Genomic DNA, 19,176 nt, shown 5'->3' on the forward strand with positions numbered 1-19,176 from the left:
CAGAAAAATTAAAAACATCATACTACAGCGATATATGTATAACCATGTTTACAGCAGCACAATTTGTAATAGCTAAATCTTGAAAACAACCCAAATGCTCATCAACCAAGGATGGATAAAAAAATGTGACATGTGAATGGAATACTATTCAACTATAAAGAAGGATAAACTGGAGACTTTTATAAGTAGATGATGCAACTTGAGACCATACTTGTAAGTGAAATAAATCAGACTCACAATTGTACACATCATATTGTCTCCCTAGTGTAAGAAGCTAAAAAAGTAAGTAAGATGAAAAATGTACAATAGATATTGGGGAAGGGGAAGAAAGTGTTCAAAAGAAAGAGAAACAGAGATGAGGGAAAGGAAAAAAGGAAGGAAACATAAATAAACCTATTATCTATATATTTGCACACATCTATATATATATATATATATATATATATATATATATATATGTATATATGTATAAACAAGATAGTTAAGATAGTTATGGTACTAATTTCTATTAGTTCATTGAAAAGGTTTGTGCTTACATTGTTTGATCAATTTTTCATGCCTATATCCTATAATTTGAGCAACTACTTTGAAGATAACAATATACAATGTATTAACCATTGTTACTCTCCTACTATCTTGTTTTGAAATTTTGCATCATTGTTTTTATTACTTTTTTCTCCTTAAAATAAAAAAAAAAAAAAAAATGGAGATATGCTTAAAGAAGACAGACAGAGGAAAGTGACCAGCCTAAGAAATACGAGGTCAGTGAAGACAATGTAGCCACACTTATACTGCTGCATAAACCAGGTTTCTCGATGGCAGCATCACCAACATTTAGAGCCAGTCCTTTGTTGTGAGCATGCCCTGTGCATTGCAGAATGTTTAGCAACATCCCTGGCTTTTACCCACTGGATACTAGTAGCACTTCCCCAACATATTTATTATTTATGACAATTAAAAACTTCTCCAGATGGTTCTGAATGGTCCCTGCAGAATTGTCCCAAGTTGAGAACCTTCGGCCTAAATGAAAATCTCAAACAAATACACAGGCAAATTTAGAAACATGATTTATGACAGAACACATAACAGGTCTATGAGAAAGCATGCAATGTTCAATAAACAGTACTGGGTCAACACTTATCCTTTTGGGAAAAAGGAAACTGCCTCCCTGAAGCAGACTGCCACTTTTCCAAAGATGATTATATTCCAAAGGTAGTTCAGCCGCCCCATGGCTTTCTGCGGTATAATCTTGCCACTGCCAATAAGCAGGGTGCATTTTTCCTCCTCTCTGAGTCCAGGGGCGGTCAAGTGTCCTGCCTCCCTGAACTCTTCACTTTCACATCTGGAGGTCTCCTATAAGAGTTTGGTAGGCAGGGCTTAAAGTTCCACCTCTCAATTCCCTGGATCTTTTGTAGCCTGATTTCCTCCTTATGCTGTTCAGGGACTCTTCCCTAAGTAATCTAATTAAGATAAAAAAGATTTGTCTAAAGGGCACATAATGAATAACAAGATACTCCTATATCTTAGGAAAGTCCAGGAGTTTAAGGCACTCTATGACACAGTCAGAAAGTGAGGACACAAACCAACTCTATTACATATTTCATCACAGCTTTCTACAAATTAATAAGTATAGTGTATCACAGATTTATAAGAGGCCTGAGACAGAAAATGCCAGTTTCAAAAAGATGTGTGTGTGACTATGTCCAGTAGACAAACCACAATTAAGTTTACAAAAAAGCTCAACATCCTTAGACAACAGCACTAGCAAAATCACCATCCACTTGAACAGTTTAGATGAAATCACAAATCACATCATTTCAAAACAAAATGACTAGACAAAAGACTCTCAAGTTTCTATGAGCACAAAGTATCTGAGAAAGCCTATTCCATTCCAAAATGAGCCATATTTTTTATAAAAAGGAAACATGATTCAATGCTGAGCCAAAAGTCCAGGAGGTAGTCCCAAAAGCCACATGGAATCACTCCCAGGAACAGAAGTGTGCTCTAACCAAGGAATGGCAAACATGCATGCAATTTCATTTCAGAAGGTCTGTGGACAAGTGACTGTGACATCACAATGTGAAGGGGGTGAAGGTCATTTGCAAAATGGGAGGAAAACTGTTGTGGGCAGAGGCAAACTGTGCCAGGGTGTATTTAGCCATAACATCTCCAGTGCTAATGGCTCTTCCCACCCTACAAGTGCTTCCTTTCTCATATGCAACTCCAAAACTCCCCATCAACAGATGGATTTCTCTGTTCTCGCCAACATATGAATGGGAAGTACAATTGTTCTGACAAACAGAATATAGCAGACGTGAAGGGATACTGTGGAGTTCCAGGCATAGCCTTGTCTGCTGGAAACACTTGCTCTTGGTATGCCTGTGCCTAGGGCACACCCCTTTGGGACCACATCACCCAATAATTATAGATACTATATCCTAAGACCAGCAGGCATCAAGAAGCACGAGTAATGAGGAAATGCCTTAAAGAACAAAACTTCACATCTGATAGACAAGCCAAGAAGCATAAGGAATCCCACTTACATAAAAAGAAAGATGCCACTGAAGTTTGGGGTACATTGTCAGCAAAGGAAAACCAAAACAATCTCCAATTCACACCATTAAGAAAAATCACGGGCGAAACTACTGTACAACATGAGAAAATACCTCTCTGACTTTGAGCAATGAAGAGATTCTAAGACATTCAAACCATATAGTAAACAAACAACACTGATGCATTCAATTACTCTAAAATTAAGAACTTTTCTGTTCATAGAGATGCCATAAATAGAGAGAAAAAATAAGGGCTCCATCTTCAGCAATAAGAAAGAGAAAGAGAGAGAGAGAGAGAGAGAATGAAAATGAAAGGCCTTTGCAATTGGTATAATTGACAAAGGATTAACATTCAGAATACACACACACACACACACACACACACACACACACACACACATATATATATATATATATATATATACATATATACACATATATATGTTTTAACTACTAAGAATCTGTAAAAAACAAAAGTATAGAAAAAGGCATTTCCAGATGTGTAATCAAAAAAGTTAAATAAACATATAAAACCATACTATATCAAGCTGAGCACTGTAGTTATACCAACACTTAGGAGGCTGAAGCGGGAGGATCGCTGTGAGTTTGAGGTCAGCCTGAACTACATGGTGAGACCCTGTCTCAAAAACAAGAAGAAAAACCAAAACAAAAGATGTATATTAAATTACATCACTAATCAGAGAACTTTAAGCTAACACCATAATGAGGGGAGGGAGAAGCAAGAGAAGTAAAAAGAATTAAGATGTATTACACTCATTTTCCAACTCCTCAAAATGAATGCAATCATTATGTCCCGCAAATATCTTAAAACTTTTTAAAAATCACAATGAAAAGTATCTCACGCAGACCAGACTGGCAAAGTAAAATATATATTCCTTTGTTTTTGCTTTAAAAATAGTATAAAACATCTCTTATGAAGAAATATATTTCTCAATAAAATTGATGACAAAAGTTTTAAGAAAGAGCAAAACTCCCTCTACTAGACTTCCTTTGTTTTTGCTTTAAAAATGATATAAAACATCTTTGACAAAGAAAGAAAGAAAGAAAGCAAGCAAACAAGCAAGCAAGCGAAGCTGGGTAGGGTGGTATATGCCTATCATCACAAAAATCTAGGAAGCTGAGGCAGGAAAATCAAAAGCTCAAGCCTACCCTGGGCAACTTGCGACTGAGCAATAACCTGTCTCAGAATAAAAAATAAGAGTCAGAGGTGTATCTCAGTACCAAAGTTTAATCTCCTGTGTGACTTCCAAAAAAGAAAAGAAGAGGAAAGGAAAGGAAAAAGGAGACAAGACCTAAAATTTATAAGGAAAGCAACTATTTTAAATAGCATCGAAACCCATCAACTATCTAGATCTAAAGCTAATAAAACATGGATAAACTTAAAACTTAATTACTAGTCAGAGATTAAAGAACTTTAATAAAAGATATACCATATTCATGTTTTAGAACCCTCAAATTTGTTAAAATACTAAATCTCCTCAAACTATTCTACTGATTCCAAACAATTGCATCTAAAATCCAAGGAGAAATTTTTATAGGAATAAACTTGCTAATTGTAAAATTTATTTAGAAAGACAAACTAAAATAATCAAAACAATTTTGAAAAGGAGCAAGTCTGGGTAACACGCTGCCTGATTTCAAGGTATATTAAAACCGTACAGTAATCACGATGCTGTTACACGGTACATGAACTAAGCCAGAGGACTCTGTGGCACTGTGTTCCACTAGAACTACAAAGAAACAAGGCACCGGAAACAAAGGCTGCAAGCAGGGGGGCCCCACTTACCACCCACACTGACTCCCTGAGGCACCTCGTGCTTCCCATCTCTGCAACTCTGGGCTCTGTACTCCATGGCCTTGGCCCTAAAAGGGTAAGGCTCCCTGAGTCTGCACTGACACACGGGAGCAGGCGGGAATACCTGAGGCACAACGGACGTCTACATGGCACCTCTTGGTGCCTCCTTGCTCTACTGTAGCTGCAAGTAGATCGGTGCAGAAACAGTAGTCTGACAAATGCATGGTTACACGCACAAGTCACTGTGGCAGCAAGGAACCCAAAGCCTGCCAAGGTGATAGCTGTGGGTAAAAGAACTCATAGTTCGGAAAGGAGGGAGGGATGGGCACCAGCCACAGCTAGAACAGCTACAGTGATGGCTGGAGTCTTCCTAGCAATTTCATCTTGGGGGTCTGCCCTAAGGAAGAAAGCATGATGCACACAAGAAACAGACTACTGGGAGGAGGGGTCCCGGGTTCCTGGGGCACCTCGGCCCGTACCCAGCCGCGCCTGGCCATCGGTGTGCGGAGGAGGAGCTGCGCGGATCCGGAGCCGCCTGCAGAGGCCCCTTCCTTTGTCTGGAGGAGGAGGGGTCCCGGGTTCCTGGGGCACCTCGGCCCGTACCCAGCCGCGCCTGGCCGTCGGTGTGCGGAGGAGGAGCTGTGCGGATCCGGAGCCGCCTGCAGAGGCCCCTTCCTTTGTCTGGAGGAGGAGGGGTCCCGGGTTCCTGGGGCACCTCGGCCCGTACCCAGCCGCGCCTGGCCGTCGGTGTGCGGAGGAGGAGCTGCGCGGATCCGGAGCCGCCTGCAGAGGCCCCGTCCTTTGTCTGGAGGAGGAGGGGTCCCGGGTTCCTGGGGCACCTCGGCCCGTACCCAGCCGCGCCTGGCCGTCGGTGTGCGGAGGAGGAGCTGCGCGGATCCGGAGCCGCCTGCAGAGGCCCCTTCCTTTGTCTGGAGGAGGAGGGGTCCCGGGTTCCTGAGGAACCTCGGCCCGTGCCCAGCCGCGCCTGGCCATCGGTGTGCGGAGGAGGAGCTGCGCGGATCCGGAGCCGCCTGCAGAGGCCCCTTCCTTTGTCTGGAGGAGGAGGGGTCCCGGGTTCCTGAGGCACCTCGGCCTGAGCCCAGCCACGCATAGCCATCTGCGTGCAGAGGAGGAGCGGGGTAGATCCGGAGTGCCCGCAGGAGGCCCTTCCTTTGTCTGGAGGTTTGTGGATATCTCTGCAAGCAGGGAGGGATCACAGGCTCCTGAGGCACTGCGGTCTGTGGTGAGTACCCTAACCCAGCTGCGATCCAAGAGCTGTGGATCTACCAAGGGGCAGGTGGGCGCACAGTGTCCCTGAGGCCCAGCTTGTCTGGAACCGTGGAGTTCTGAACAAGCAGAGAAGGGCCATTGGTTCTGCAGGCCCAATGGCCTGGGGTAGAGTGGTGCCAGAGTCTCAGTAGCTGCAAACATAGAAGGGGATTTTCAACAGATCCTGAGGAGGCTTTCAAATAACACTTGAAACACAGAAATATAGGAAAATGACAAAACGAAAGACCAAATTACAACCTCAAACCTCCAGCCCATCTCAGGAAACCCTAGGAGAAGTGTATTTAGAAGAAAATATATCCCATCCTCCTCATATATTAGACACAATAGCTACTGAAGTTGACAAGCAACTCCAGGAAGCTTTAAAGAAATTCAAACTCGAAATAATTTCCCAGATAAAAGAAGAAATGATAAAAGAAATGAAAGAGATTCTAAATATATCTAAAGAAAACACAGATAAAAAATTGGAGGAATTAAACAAAAAGATAGAATCCCTAGACGAGCAATAAAAGAAACAAACAGAATACATAATGCAGATGCACAGAGATATACAGGAAATAAAAAACTCCACTGAAAGTTGTAAAAACCACCTTAATGAAAGTGAAGATAGAATTTCAGACCTTGAAGACAGGATTGCAGCAAGTGAACAGGAAAGGAAAGATCTTTTAAAAATAACAAGGAATCAGGAAACAACAATTCAACAACTGCAAGATGATGCAAAGAAGAATAACATAAGAATGATAGGGATTAATGAAAAAGAAGGAGACAACATAAAGGATATCAAGAGGATATTTAGAGAAGCAATAGCTGAAAACTTCCCAAGCATGAGATCAGAAACTGACATCAGGATCAGTGAAGCATATAGAACTCCAAATAGTCATAACCAAAATAAAACTACACCCAGACATATAATAATCACCATCCCAGAAATCCAACACAAGAAAAGATTATTAAAAGCTGTCAGAGAGAAAAGACAGATCACTTATAAAGGAAAACCTATCAGAATCACAGCAGACTTCTCATCACAAACAATAAAGTCAAGAAGAGCATGGAGTGAAGTATTCCAGATCCTAAAGCAAAATGATTTCCAACCTAGACTGATATATCCTGCAAAACTATCATTTAAAATAGATGGTGAAATACGATACTTCCATGACAAAGAACAGCTGAAGAACTTCATGAACACCAAACCAACCCTGCAAAAAATATTGAAAGACAGTTTAGATACACAAAGGAAAAAACCACTAAGCAAAGCAAATAATTAAACAGAACAGAAAGATAAAGATGCAACAGCAGAGAGATAAGAATCCTACAATTAAACAACATTTAACAGTAATAACCATTAATGTAAATGGTCTCAATGCACCAATCAAAAGAAACAGACTAGCAGAATGGATCAAGAAACAAAATCCAACCATATGCTGTTTACAGGAAACCCATCTAACCCAGAAGGATACTCACAGACTGAAAGTCAAAGGATGGAAAACAATTCATCATGCAGCAGGAATCCAAAAAAAGGCAGGAGTAGCCATTCTGTTTGCAGACAACGTGAACTTTAAACCAACAATGACCATAAAGGACAAAGAAGGTCACTACATACTCGTAAGGGGAAAACTCCAAGAGGAAGAGATAACTATCTTAAATATATACGCACCAAACTCCAGAGCACCCAGTTATATAAAACAATTATTAACAGAAATGAAAACTCAAATTATCAGTAACACAATTGTAACGGGAGACCTTAATACGCCATTGACACCAAGGGACAGATCGACCAGACAGAAAATGAGTAAAGAAATAACAGAACTGAATCATACCTGTGAACAAATGGGTTTGATAGACATATACAGAATGTTCCACCCAACAACATCAGAATACACATTCTTCTCAGCAGTACATGGATCATTTTCTAAAATAGACCATATATTAGCTCATAGAACATATTTAAACAAGTGCAAAAGAGTTGAAATCATCCCTTGCATGTTATCGGATCACAGCGCTCTGAAATTAGAAATTAATGATAAAAGATACTGCAAAAATCCCACAAACACATGGAAACTGAATCACACACTCTTGAGTAATCAGTGGGTCACAGAAGAAATTAAAGAAGAAATCAAACAATACCTAAAAGAAAATGAAAATGCAGATACAACTTACCAGAATTTGTGGGATGCAATGAAAGCCGTCCTCAGAGGAAAATTTATTGCACTGAGTTCCCACATCAGGAAAACAGAACGAATACAAATAAATAACTTGATGCTACACCTCAAACAGCTAGAAAAGGAAGAGCAAGTCAAGCCCAAAGCCAAAAGAAGAGAGGAAATTATAAAAATCAGAGCAGAAATCAATGCAATAGAGACTAAGAAAACAATCCAAAGGATCAACAAATCAAAGAGTTGGTTCTTTGAAAGAATAAATAAAATCGATAAGCCCCTAGCCAACCTTATTAAAAAAAGGGAAGAAAAAGCTCAAATTCATGCAATAAGAAATGAAAAAGGAGAAGTCACTACAGACCCAATAGAAATACAGAAGATCATCAACACCTATTTTGAAAACCTCTACTCTCAAAAGTTTGATAACACAGAAGAAATAGACAGTTTCTTAGAAGCATATGAAGTGCCAAAGCTAGATCAAGAGGATGTAAAACTGTTGAATAACCCAATCTTGGTTACTGAAATTGAAAATGTAATTAAGTCCTTACCCACCAAGAAGAGCCCAGGCCCAGATGGATTCACTGCAGAATTCTACAAGAAATACAAAGAAGACCTAATGCCGACACTCCTCAAACTATTCAATGAAATTGAAAGGGAAGCAATCCTGCCTAAGTCATTCCTGGAAGCAAATATCACTCTAGTACCAAAACCTGAGAAAGACCCAACTAAAAAAGGGAACTATAGACCGATCTCCCTAATGAACACAGATGCAAAAATCCTCAATAAAATATTGGCAAATAGGATCCAGCAAATCATCAAGAAGATTATACACCATGACCAAGTGGGATTCATCCCAGGAATGCAAGGATGGTTCAATATACGCAAATCAATAAATGTAATTCACCATATCAATAAAGCCAAAAATAAGAATCACATGATCATTTCTATAGATGCAGAAAAAGCCTTCGATAAGGTCCAACATTTATTCATGATAAAAACTCTACAGAAAATTGGAATAGATGGTCTTTACCTCAATATAATAAAGGCCATTTATGACAAACCAACAGCCAGCATCATACTAAATGGCCAAAAATTGAAAGCCTTTACTTTAAAATCAGGCACAAGACAAGGATGTCCTTTATCACCACTCCTATTTAATATAGTACTGGAAGTACTAGCCAGAGCAATTAGGCAAGAAAGAGAAATAAAAGGGGTAAAGATAGGAAAAGAAGAAGTTAAGTTGTCATTGTTTGCAGATGACATGATACTCTACATAGAAGACCCCCTAAGCTCCATTGAAAGACTCTTAGATACAATAAATAAATTCAGGAATGTGGCTGGATACAAAATCAATACTCAGAAATCAATAGCATTCCTATACACAAACAACAAAACCACAGAGAGGGAAATAAGGGAAACTGGACTATTCACATTAGCAAGCAAAAAAATGAAATATTTAGGAATTACTCTTACGAAAGAAGTGAAAGACTTATACAATGAAAACTATATTACACTGAAAAAGGAAATTGAAGATGATCTCAGAAAATGGAAAGACATCCCTTGCTCATGGATAGGAAGAACAAACATTGTGAAGATGGCCATTCTCCCAAAACTCTTATACAGATTCAATGCAATCCCAATAGAAATACCATCAACATACCTTATAGATCTAGAGAAATCACTCCTAAATTTCATCTGGAACCAGAAGAGACCTAGAATCGCAAAAGCAATTCTAAGCAGCAAAGACAAAGCAGGAGGCATCACAATCCCTGACTTGAAATTATACTACAAAGCAACAGTAGTAAAATCAACATGGTATTGGAATCAAAACAGAGCTGAAGATCAATGGAATAGATTAGAAGATACAACCACAACTACAAACACACTCAACCACCTTATCTTCGATAAAGGAGCCAAGCAGGTTCACTGGAAGAACGACAGTCTCTTTAATAAATGGTGCTGGAAAAACTGGCTCCCCATTTGCCAAAAACTAAAGCTAGACCCATGTCTATCACCATGTACTAAATTAAAATCTAAATGGGTCAAAGATCTGAATATTAAAACAGAAACGCTAAATCTATTGGAAGACAAATTGGGTAGAAACCTTGGAGACATAGGAGTAGGTAGAGAATTCATGAATAGGACTCAAACTGCACGGGAAATACTTCCCAGAATCAATAACTGGGACCACTTCTTATTAAAAAGTTTTTGCATGTCAAAAGAAATCTCCAGCATAGTGAAAAGAAAACCCACAAACTGGGAAAAGATTTTAGTGAACTCTCTCTCAGACAAGGGACTCTTGTCTAAAACATATAAAGAATTAAAAAAACTCAGACCTTCAAAATTCAAAGATCCAATCCAAAAATGGGCATCTGAGATGAATACGCAATTCTCAGATGAAGAAATGCAAATGGCAAATAAATACATGAAAAAATGCTCATCATCATTGGTCATTAGAGAAATGCAAATTAAAACCACACTGAGATACCATCTCACTCCTGAAAGAATGGCCAGGATCAAGAAAACCAACAACAACAAATGCTGGAGAGGCTGTGGGGAAAAAGGAACTCTCCTGCACTGTTGGTGGGAGTGTAGACTGGTACAGCCTTTGTGGAGATCTGTCTCGAGGTTTCTCAAAAAGTTGGGATTGGAAATCCCATTTATTCCAGCTATTCCACTTCTAGGCATATTCCCAGAAGAACTGAAAGCATCATACCACAGGGATATATGTGCACCTATGTTTATAGCAGCACAATTTGTAATCGCCAGATCTTGGAAACAACCCAAGTGTCCATCAACTGAGGAATGGATAAAAAAGTTGTGGTATTTCTATACAATGGAGTATTATTCAGCTATAAAGAAGGATCGCATTGAGATATTTATCAATAAATGGGCGCAGCTTGAGACCATACTCATAAGTGAAATAAATCAATCTCGCATGTATGAATACCGAATAGTTTCCCTAATGTAAGTAATGATTCAAATATATAAAAATATGTGATAATCATGATTCCCCATTATGTGGCCTTGAAGCCTTATAAAATTTTCACTTATTAATTAGAAAGGCTTTACTCTGGGCTTTTTGATATGGAAATATTTGAAGCTATAGTATATGAAGTTTTATCCAAATATTTTAAGGAAAAAGACAGACACTATGGTAACTACTATTCTTTAAAAAAAATTATTTAGCTATTTCTTATGTTTATTTTAATTAAGGGGAAAACTTAAAAAATTAGGATATATAGTAGTAACTCTTTTTGATCTCCTATTAACTTGTTTTGAAGTCCTGTAATACTCCCAAGATCTTGTTTTGACTGATTAGACTCTGTTCCATTCTGTGCGATAGTAGCAAGTTTGAAGGTATAGGCAACTAATTTGAAGGCAATAAGATTCACAAAGATGCCCATTCTGGTTTGACTATTGTCTCCTTTGGAAGTCCTGTAATGTTCACAATGCCTAAGTTTTATTGGTCTTGTTCTCCACTGTTTTGTCCGGCTTTATAATATCTAATGAGATGGACAATTCCTTTTAAGGAAACAAGAGACAATGTTGATAACCATTGTTGATGACCTTGTACTCTGTTCTACATCATGTGCTATGTCTATCCTTGGTTTGGACTTACAGCTTTGTTTTGCCATATTTGACTTTATTCTCTCCCCCCCAAGAGAGTAATGAGAACTGAGGAGTAATAAAATCCAAAATGTATAAATTTTGTTATAAAAAAGAGAGGGAGGGGAAAAAAAAGAGCTCTAACGGATATAACAACAAGTGTGTTTAGGGATGTTAAATAGCTGACTATATTAATGTTTTTGGATCATTGAACACAGCTGTTTGCAGTCTCTCCGTTTGAATGTCTACTTTGTATTCTTTGATACTGTGATTTGAGCAACTATTTCCAAGATGATATTATGTAATCTATTAACAGGTGATTTCTTACTGTTATGTTTTTTTTTGTAGTTATGTATTATGTGTAACCTTACACTGCTTTGTTTTGTTTTGTGTTTTTCTCTTTTTCCTCTTAAATTAAAAAAAAAAAAAAAAATTAAAAAAAAAAAAAAAAGAAACAGACTACTGCCTACAGAGGTCCAAGCTCCTCTCTCCCTTCAGGAACCGACAGCCCCTGCTCCTGCACTTCTCCCACTTCCCAAAGGCTGCCTCCAGCCCAGCACAGAGCACAGAGTATGGGAGCCAGGCCACTCCCAGCCAGGCAGCAACTTCTGCTTGTGGACTCCCCATCAGCTTCGCCAAGTCTTTCTCAGAACTGCCCCCCTATGGTCCTAGGCTCCTCCTATCCAATTCTTTTGCTCTCTTTCACCAAGATCATATTTCCCTTTGCCTGAAGGTTTCCTCCATCAATCCTGCTCCATCCCATATTAAATCTCTTGCATATCAAATCCATCTTAGCATCTCATTCTCAGACGACCTAAACTATCAACTCTTCTATTGATTCATAATGATCTGTGCATAAGGATGCCAGGTCAATGCAAGAAATGTAAGTACCTCCTATCACACCACTAGGTGAGAATTACACGAATTAGGAAGTCTTTCCCCTTCAGAAACTTAAAAAAGGGTCTAGAAACCATGACCTTCAGGTCGAATCCCATCACTTGTTTCAATAATATGTACAGAAACACAACTGAGATGCCAGTGCTCTTATGTATTGCCTATGGTCGTATTTACCACACAACCACAGGGTAACCGTATGACTTGTATGACCCACAGGTATTTACTATCTGGCCCAGCACACACATCTGCTGACCCCCAATCTAGTGGAAAGAGACAGTTTCTACTCCCTCACCCTTTATTTCTTCAATATTTCAAACATTTAAATCCAATGCCTGAGGATCTGATCATCATGGCTGAAAGTGCTGATGTCACTTAGGTACTAACCGTAACACCAAGTGAAGCAAGATGACACAGACTGTTGACTTTCTCAATGAATTATGCCACGATACTTTTTTAAAGTACGTATTAAGCAATTAACTTTATATGTTTAAGAACTCAGAACTTGATGAAATGAGTAACAGCAAAAGAAAAATAAAATCACACATGTCCACTAGAGGGAGTGTGCAGCCCATTAATTTGAAGAGAGAGCAAGCGAACTAACAGGTCCCTTCAAATAGACCTACAGGACAGTGATGAATTTCTCCCCAAAAAGGAATACTGTACTCATATGCTGGGAGCAAAGAGAAGGGTAGTAAAAATGGTCAAGATGTGATACATACATTTACCAATTCCCCGAGATGCAATTATTGTGTCACAGTATTAACACACAGTAATAAGACAAATGATTGAGGGGCCATATACTTCAATTTAAGATTTGGATTTTTTTCACTATAGGGACACTTTTCAAATCTCTAGCTCATTAGATTATAGTAAAATTTACACATGTACACACACACGTGCACACACAACCGTTTTTGTTTGTTGTTTTTTTGGTTTTATTTTTGCTGTGGGTGTATACTCTTATCAGTCTTAACAATGTGTGACCACCATCACAATCAGGCAGCAGAACAGTTACATCGCCTCCAGATCACCCCTTCCTGACCTCCTGTTATAGTGTCACACTCTTCCCCCATGTATGCTATTATCCACTCAACCACAGAAGAACACTGAGGTTATTTTACTAGCAATTATTAATAAAGCTGCCATAAATATTCATTTATAAATTTCCATTTTACCATTAAGTTTTGCTGCAATATGGCAGATATCTAGGGGTAGGAATGCTGAGTCACAGTCTATGTACCTATTAACTCAGAGAAACTGGCAAGCTGTGTTCCAAACTGACTACTGATGTAGGCTTCCCACCAGCAATGAGAGCTCCAACGTGGCATTGTCTTGACATTCTGTGGTATTACTTAAATCGAATATAACAGTTTCTATAAACTATTTACATCATCCTCACTAGCACTGACATTGTCTTCTGGTTGAAATGCAACAGTATTTGGGTTTTAATTCGCGTTTCCCACAGGCTAACTACGTTAAAACATCTTTTCCAGGGCGATCTGCTATCTGTGTACTCTCAAGTGTCTGTTCAATTTCTTTTGTTATCACGTGTTTTATTTTATGACTGATGCAGTTGGTGTCATGTATTAAGAACTCTTTGCCTAACATCAGGAAGTAATAAATGTACCCTATTTTTCTAAAAGTGTTATCCTTTTATATGTAAATCTTTGGCCCACTTTAAATTTATTTTTGTTTAGATTATGTTTCTGGGTTTTTCATTCTGGTCCACTGGTCTGTGTGCCTATGAGTATTCCTTATCTGAAATATTTAAAACCAGAAGTGTTTCAGCTTTTAAGAGTTCTCCAGATTTGAAGACTTAACCAGTAGAGCATCTCTAATCCAAAAAAACTCAAATCTGAAAACCACAATCTGAACTATTCTGAAATCTTTTTTTTTTTAAATAGAATTTCATAAATGTGGCCCTGGATGATGCGGAACTCCTGGGTTTCAAGTAATTTTCGTAGGTCTCATGAGTACCTGGGACTGAAGGTATGTATCACTGCAGTGAGTGACAAAACTTTTTGAGCAACACATCAAATTTCAAGGCTGATTATTTTAGATCTTATCTTCAGGGAAGCATGAAGCAGGACACTTCCATTTTTATAGAAACGATTATATTAGATTTAAGTAATACCACATTATTATATGTTTACATACAAGACATTCCCAGTGTTTTGCTTAAACATTTTAAAAAGACAAGTGGTGTCCCCTCTAAGGATGAAACAGATAGCCTGTCCATCCCCTAGGGTTGTCATGAAAAGATGTGGAAAAAAATTTTTTTCCTGACCTGGGAATCGAACCCAGGGCCTTGCTCAGCTGACATAAGAACTCAACCACTGAACCACATCCTCATAAAATTTCTTATGAAAATATTACATAGTTGTTATGGCTTATATCTAGATGTTCCTCCAAGCCTCATTTACTCTTAGGTGGGGAGTTCCTGGATCTAGGGTGTGTGAATATGAATTAAGGATGTGTGATAACTAAATTAGCCCACTGAGTGGTTTAACATGATGGGAAGGCCTACCCTGGGTATAGGTAGCACCTAAGCTTGTAGCCTGGATAGGATAAAAAGCCAGAAGGAAGGCAAGTTTGCTGCCTCCTACATTTTCTGCCGTGGGCTGTTTCTCCTGTGCTATGTCCTATGCCATGCTACTCTGCCTTGAAACCAGCTATGGATCATGGACTGAAACCTCTACAAACTGTGAGCTAAAACAAACCTTTCAACCTGTAACTTGTGGTTATCAGGTATTTTGTTCCAGCAATGAGAAAATAACTAAGGCAACAGTATAACTGGTTCTAGGCTGGAGATTTAGCTCAGTAGCACAAGCACCTGCCTGCTGCAAGGTCATTAATTCGATCCCTGGTACTAAAAATAAAAATCAAAAAATCAAAAACACACACACAACAGTATAACTGGTTCTCTTTTGCAGTCAGAAGCATAAGGTTCTGAAGCTTTTTAAGGACAGAAAATAGTTTAATATAAGTTAAAGACATCTAAAATTGTCTTTATCAGCAGCAAATCTCTTTCTAGTCACAAGTATTGGGAACCTCAAATAAGTGGCCCAAGAAATAATGCTGATCTCTTCTCTACAATATATGCTTATTACCATCATCCAAACAGCAGAATCTTGCTTTGCTTTCTGGGTGTTTTGTTTTGTTTTATTTTTGGTTTCTTTGAGACAGGGTCTTGTTACATAGCCCAGTCTGCCCTTGAATACACTATATATATAGCCCAGGTTGGCTTCAAACTTGTGGTGATGCTCCTGCCTCAGTCTCCCAAGTACTGGGATTACAGGGATGCACCATCTCGCTTAACATTGCTTTCTTTTCTTGGCATTAAATTCACTTTCCCTTCTATTTTCCACACTTAACTCTGGTTCTTTAAAAAAAGAATCATAGCTAACAGATTTATATGTATTAACAGAACAAATAAAATACATACTTCTTAAATATAAAAATAGTTTTTTATCCATTTGAAAAGAAAGAATTTAATCATTATCTTTGCTACAAAATCATCAAATACATATATATATATGTAATCCTTCTCTTAAAAAATATAATCAAAATTGGGGATTTAGCTCAGCAGCATAAGCGCCTGCCTGGCAAGTGCTAAGTCATGAGTTCAATCCCTGATATCAAAAAAAGAAAAAAATACACACACACACATGTAAAATAGAGGGCTGTGAATATAACATTAGCAATAGAGCATTTGCCTAGAGTGCCTAAGGCCATGGCTTAATGCCTGGTACCACAAAACACACGCACGTGCACGTGCACACACACACACACACACACACACACACACACACACACACACACACAAAAGGGGCAGAGCATTTATATTTCACATATCTTTCTCTAGTTCCATAGACCCAGGATATCACTTCTCCCTTGCTATATTTATTTATTTAGGATAATTACATTGCCCTTATCTCCTTTATTTGAGATCTTTTTTAACAAGATAGCTTATTAATATGTTTTGCATGGTACTTAATGCAGCACAGGAACGCTGTATAAACACATGTGAGCCACATTAAATGCTTCTTGTTTATTATTCTGTGTTTACTCATCATTAGTTTATTTGTTAGCTAAGTCAACCTCATCTGTGGAAAGAGAGACAGTCTGGCACACGCAAGAACACAGGATTCAGAGATAAATCTCAATTCAAGTCAAGACACCCACTACTAACCAGATGGCTGTGAACAAGTCAGTTAACTTAGGCCTTATTTATATCCTAACCTTAAAATTAGGACACTATCACCTACATCTACAAATGCCACATTAGAGGATGAAGTATTTGTTAAGTTAGAACATCACAGATGCTCTGGAATATTAGTTTCTTTCTTCCCAGCAAGAACTCCTTTCCAGTGTCCTTCCTAGGTCTTCTATGAAGCTGGATCTTTCCAAGTATGCTCTGCATTCTCCATCTGCTTTCAAATCTAACCTGCCTCTAGCTCACATCTTCCTCTTCTGCCTTCACAATTTGCCCAGGACTATTCCTCAAAGGAGAGAACCTGGCAACAAGGCAGACACAAAGGGCAGCCCACACAGTTCTACCAAAGCACTGGCATGTAACAACAAGATCTTCAGCGCCAATCATGGAAGCCCGCACTGCTGCAGCTTGCTGCACATTGTCAGCAGACCATCAATGCAAGGCTGAGGTACCTTCAAATAATTCATGTGTCTAAACAGACTTCATCCCACAATAATCTAGATTATTGGCCAAAGTTAAGGGCTAACTTACATAACCTCTACCCAGGAATGAATTTTCAGGTGATAAGTAACAAAGGAAAATAATGCTCCCTTTATGATTCACAAGTATTCTGTTACAGAAATGAGGTATAAAACAATGATTGCCATTGGCCCTCAATATCCATGGGTTCTGCATCTCCGGAGTCAACCAAGAACCAGAAAAGAAATATTTGAAAATAAAATTCCAGGCTGCTGCACCTACAGCTTCCAGCTACTAAGGAGGCTGAAACAGGCAAGATCATTTAACCATGGCAGTTGGAGATGTCCTGCCTGCATGATCTAGAAGACCACATCTCAAAAAGAAAATAGTTTTTTAAATTCCAGAAAGATTCAAAAAGCAACATTTGAATTTGCCATGTGTCAAAGTACTACACCGGGGCCATGTGAATGAAACGACACACAGGCACACCCTGCTGGAGCGTCCCACCACTTCACAGGTCCTCAGTTTCTCTCCAGCACTTGCTGCTCAAGCATTGTTGCCCACATCAGACTCATGAACCATGTAGTAAGGTTATGATGATTGCATCCATACTAAATATGCATACTGTTTTCCTTGTCATTTTTCTCTCGGTAATATGGTTTTAACAACTACTTACATAGTATTTACATTGTTTTAGGCATTACAAATAACCTAGAGATGAGCTGAGGTATAGATGAAGATATGCATAGGTTATATTCAAATATACCACTTTATATAAGGGACTTGAGCCTCATAGGCTTCTGGATCTGTAAGGGGTCCTGAAATTAATCACTCATGATTGTATTTAATAAAGGAATATAATCTATTTTGTGTATCACATTTTTTAAAAAGGGGGTATAGAATTAAGTCTTAATATTAAAATGAAACATTCCAGTCAGTGCTGGTTGCTCAGCTCTTAGAATATGCATCTGTCTTCCTCTCTCCTGGGGACTCCCAAAGCATCATAGGACTCACAAAGAAGTACCCAAGTAATAGGCACAACAGGATAGACCATTACTCAGAGAATCTTTCGCAAGTGTTTTAATTATATCTTCATAGGGTACAAGCAACCAAAAGTTGTCCAAGAGAATAAACATTAGAGAATCCACCCCCAGTGCAGAATAGCGTGTGGAACCAGGGCTAGAATTTCTACTGTCCAGTGCTAATAAGCACTAAGGTCTCAGATTAGTCTGAGATTACCCAGGATCCTAATTGAAAGCTGTTGAGCAAAATCAGAAATAGCCACCAGATGGAGACAAAAACCACCCAGGTGACAACCTTGCTATATGGACTCTGGACACTGTGGATGAGAGCCCCAAAGGGAGTCAGGCTAAAGGCCCAGCATCATCTGCTCTTGGCTGCCTTCATATACTCTCTGTCTTCATATACTCTCTGCCTACTCAGTCCAGTAGGGAAACAAAGAGAGCATTCAGGTTTTACAGCCAGATTTTCTCTGCTGGCAGTACATGTCCCAGAGTCACACTCACTAATGGGCTGGGACAACATACCTCTTTTTTCTGTTGTAGTAAAAGAAAGCAAATATTACAGGTCTGTTATCTCCATTTCTTTTTTAAACCCCTCCCAAGGTCTCAGCACTTTGGTAGCCTCTCTACAGATAACTCAACAGCTCCTCTTCTGGACTTGTGTGACTGTTTCTCTTTGGTCTTTCTTATAGCCAGGACCTTGGTTAGATCTCCACTACCAGTAACGAAACAGGTGAGCATACAGTAAAAAAGAAGTCTAAAGGAAGAGATCTCCATTTTGCTAGGGCTGCCAGAGTAATGAGTGTCCACATCATAAAACAGCACTGAAATGTGATCAAAAAGGTTGGGAGAAAAGCACACTTGTATTATCAGGCTTCATCTGAGCTAGGAGAGAATTCTAGAGCAAGTCCTCTGCTGGGTGCTGAGTTGCTGAAACATCAAACATGTTGTGGTGTCAACTCCCTGAAGACACCTACCCTCAGCGCACAGCAGGCTGAACTCTGAGCTGCTTTTATTTTTATACTTTCAGACTTTCTAAGAGAATCTGAACTTCAGCTAAGTTATTGCAAAGCTCCTCCTTTGGTGAGCAAAAGTATTGAAAAATTTTCCTTACAAAAAAACTCACTGCAGCAAAGGACTGCTCTGAGGACCAAAAAGATTGTGA

At 39.0% G+C, this 19,176-nt stretch overlaps 1 protein-coding gene across 1 annotated transcript in view; it reads right to left on the minus strand.

Annotated features, from left to right (window-relative positions):
- Positions 1-19,176, minus strand: part of Depdc1b (DEP domain containing 1B) — a 75,484-nt gene that overhangs the window by 46,181 nt on the left and 10,127 nt on the right. The gene's annotated exons all lie outside the window — the stretch shown is intronic.

This window comes from Cavia porcellus, unplaced genomic scaffold (genome assembly GCF_034190915.1).
Source record: "Cavia porcellus strain 051 isolate PalLab524CR breed Dunkin Hartley unplaced genomic scaffold, mCavPor4.1 scaffold_11, whole genome shotgun sequence".
In the NCBI taxonomy this organism is placed as follows: domain Eukaryota; kingdom Metazoa; phylum Chordata; class Mammalia; order Rodentia; family Caviidae; genus Cavia; species Cavia porcellus.